This window comes from Solanum stenotomum, chromosome 7, assembly GCF_019186545.1.
Source record: "Solanum stenotomum isolate F172 chromosome 7, ASM1918654v1, whole genome shotgun sequence".
NCBI lineage: Eukaryota > Viridiplantae > Streptophyta > Magnoliopsida > Solanales > Solanaceae > Solanum > Solanum stenotomum.
Window position 1 is genome coordinate 46,316,602 of NC_064288.1, and position 3,708 is coordinate 46,320,309.

At 34.0% G+C, this 3,708-nt stretch overlaps 1 long non-coding RNA gene across 2 annotated transcripts in view; it reads right to left on the reverse strand.

Annotated features, from left to right (window-relative positions):
• LOC125871838 (uncharacterized) overlaps positions 1-3,111 on the reverse strand; it is a 30,521-nt gene extending 27,410 nt beyond the window's left edge. For both annotated transcript variants that reach the window (XR_007447047.1, XR_007447046.1), the window contains exon 1: positions 2,921-3,111. This is a non-coding gene — a long non-coding RNA (uncharacterized LOC125871838). The remainder of the gene's footprint in view (positions 1-2,920) is intronic.
• Positions 3,112-3,708: the final 597 nt, after the last annotated feature.

Here is a 3,708-nt window from a genome sequence, read left to right on the forward strand (position 1 = left end):
GTTTTTTGTTCTTTTTCTTTTTGTTTTATTTCATACATTTCTTTTAATATTGCTAGCTCTTTTTCTTGCTCTTTTATTTTGGTATTTTTTACTTCTTCTAATTGTTGTACTTTCTTTTTTGCTTGTTGTTTTATTTTTTTCAATTTCCGTTTTTCTATCTATTTCTTCATTTTCTTTTGTTATTCTTATCATAGCAGTTAAATTATCTTCTAGTTTTACTGTTTCTTTTTTTAGCATTAAACTTATATTGTCACCTATTTTCTTATATCTTCTTTCTAGATTAGAAAATATTATCTTTATTTTTAATTAGTCATAATTTTCATATGTTTTTTCATCTATTGCGTATTCTTCTTTATTCATTTATAAATTATGTTGTAGTTTATATTCTAAGTTATTTATTTGTATTTTTAGATATAAAATAGTCTTTCTTTTTGCTATTATAGATTTGTGACAAATTCCTGCGAATATATTATTGTTAAGTCTATTTTGCCTATGTTCTAATTCTTGTCTTTTTGCTATAATTATTTCATTAAGTTTTTGTCTATATTCGTTATTCTTGTTATTCATTGTATTTTTAAATATTGAATATATTTATATTCTATTTTAGATATATTATCTATTAATTGATCTAATTTTTCGTTATCAGTCTTTGTGATATTAAGTTGTTTATATTCCGGGTATAATTTATTTAATTTTCTTCTTATTTTTCTTAATTTTCTACTCGTATGTTTCTTACCGTGTTTCTTATTATCCATAGCTCTGCTATCAACAATTGTTCCTCAACTTTGTGTTATTAGAGATCTTCACAATATAATTGCAAAGTTCTTTTGAAGCAATAAGGAAGTAGGCAGAAACAAGCATTGGTCAACATGGGATAAAATTTGTCTACCATAGCAGGAAATAGGACTTGGATTTAGATCAATGTTTGATGTGTCCCAAGCTATGTATGCTAAGTTTTGATTGAGATTTTGAACACAAAAAAGTTTGTTGTCTAATTTCCTATGGAACAAATACTGTAAAAAAGCATATCCCATCTCCTGTTCAGTGGAAAGGAGGATCTCAAATGTGTCAATTCATGTTAGAAAATAGAGAGAAGATAGAATAGTTCTTGTGGTGGGAACAAAAAGGAGATACCTCAAACATCTGGTACGATAATTGGACAAATCTTGTTCCACTATTTATGCATCATTCAACTCTACAGATTTGTTACGGGATGAGTGATATAAAAGAATTTCTTACACAAGAAGGTTGGGACTATGATGTGATGCAAGACAAGCTTCCAGATTATGTAGTGGAGCATGTTCAAAATAATTTAGCCACTGCTCAGTTTGTTGATATCAAGGATAAACCTTGGTGGTCTAAAAGTAGTAAGGTTGCTTCAGTATTAAAAGTGCTTGGGATTTATTGAGAATGAAATGAGATATTAATGTGGATTTGAAAAAATCTATGGAGAAAGGATTTACCTTCCAAAATTTCTTTTCTTGCTTGGAGAGTTTAGCAAGGTAAAGTTCCAGTGGCTCACTAAATGAATTCTTAGAACTTAGACATTTCTCCAAATTATAGACGTTGTTCAAATCCAGAAAGAGAAACTATTGACCATCTTTTTTATAATGGAGAAGTAGCAAAGAGCATATGGTCTTATTTCAATAGAGTTGTAGGTATAATCGAATCACCCTATCTGAAACAACATATAAGGAATTGGTAGAGCACAAATGGGAATGTTAAATTGAAAGAGGTAATTCTCGTGGTGCCTATGATCATTCTTTGGATCTTATGGAAAAGAAGGAACACTATCCTTCATGGAGGGTTTTTTTCTAATGCTAAGATTATTAGAGATGTCACTGCTACTATTAGTCAATTTATTATGCCCAGAATTAAGATCAGATGGGACAGCAATTGGCCAGGTATGATTGAAGGATTTGAAGGTTATAGTCCATGTTAAATCATTAGAATTGTGAGATGGTCCCCTCCCCCTGATCATTGGGCTTAAGTGTAATATTGATGGAGCATCAAGAGGTAACCCAGGACCAAGTTCTTCTGCTTTTTGTACAAGGGATCATTTTGGGAATTTGGTGGTGGCTAAAGGTATTAAAATTCAGGAGACTACTAATTTGGTTGCAGAAGCTAGAGCAATTTGGGAATGCTTGGAATATTGTAAAGATCAGAGGCTTACTAATATCATCATTGAATCATATTCCATGGCCATGGTGCAGATATTAGAAGGAACATGGAAACCCCCTTGGAGTGTGGCATTGGAGGTGAATCATATAATAAGATTGAGGAGATTTGTATCAACAAGAGTGCAACATTCCCTACGGGAAGGAAATACGCTTGCTGATTTTTTTTGCTAATATGGTTTTTGATTTTGCAGGTGATTTCTTAACCAATCAAGTCCAGGATATGCCAGCAGCAAGATGAAAGATTCTACAACTAGATAAATTAGGTATACCTCATGTAAGAAGGCAAGTCTCGGATGCGATTTAATTTTTGTGTTTCCATAGTTTTACTTGAAATAAGCTGAATATTCCTAGCAAGTACATAATTAACAATAGTTGCAATCTTGTTAAAGCTCCAAAGTTGGAAGAATTTCTAATGATTTGTGTATTCGCACCTGGTGAGAGCTTTGGAGGTGTTATATGTACCAAATCAAAACTTTGTTGCTACTAGAGGACAACACTGTTATGCTAACTTTCTTGACATGATAATCCTAATCTCAAGATCATACATCTAAAGGTCTTTCAAGAACACTAGATTCAACTCTTTGGATGATAGTTCTGATGGTGGCATTAATTTCATTTGAAATGCAGCCAATTGATTAATCAAAAAAGGGGAAGAATTTAAGTTTGTTGATAACTACCTCATTCTAATTCTTAAATCAAGAACAATGATATATAAATGATTGAAGGGGGTCGGAAGGTACCTGGTAGTTGGGCTGATCGGAGAAGACCATCGGAGCTGAAGAGAAGAGGAAAGGAAAGGGTCGAGATGTGCATGTGCATCGCAGCGGACACCGGTCAGAGAAGACTACTCAATCTTCATCAAGTGAGCCGAAAATTTGTATTGAAGAAGAGAGTGCTGGACTTTAATACAACATATAACTTTTGTTTCCTAAAACATATATGGGCCATTTGGGCTCCTTTAAGTTTGCATCTTGCAATTGGATTTATCCCTACTCTTTTATTCATTTTATGGCCTATATGGGCCAATTTAAATTCAAAAGAAAAGAGTTAAGAATCGATACCCAAAAATTTTCCCCGAAAACCTGGTGCAAATCGCCACCTCAAAGCTCCCAAACTCAAAAATGGGGCTTAAACCCCAAAATGGCAAGCAAAAACCCTCTCTGATGTCAGAAAAGCGATTAGGGGTTTGCTTTGCCTCACTTCTACAACAAGACCTACACTTAAGAAAAGGTAGCTTAAGCGATGGTTTCTTCACAAATGCGAAGGTCAACAGGGGTTGACCCTTCACAAAAGTGACCCAAACATCACTGAAGTGAGCCTCACAAAAGCGAGCCATCTCTCGCAAAAGTGAAGCGCACCAGAACTCAGACATCAGAAAATCAGCCAACACTCTAAACCTCGAAAGGACTCTTGGATTCATTCGGAACCCCATGCACACAAACCACATATGCAAATCAATTATACTTGACATTCCAGACTCACTGGAACCGTCAAAACACGAATTTGAGGTCTCTCCTTGACCCGACAC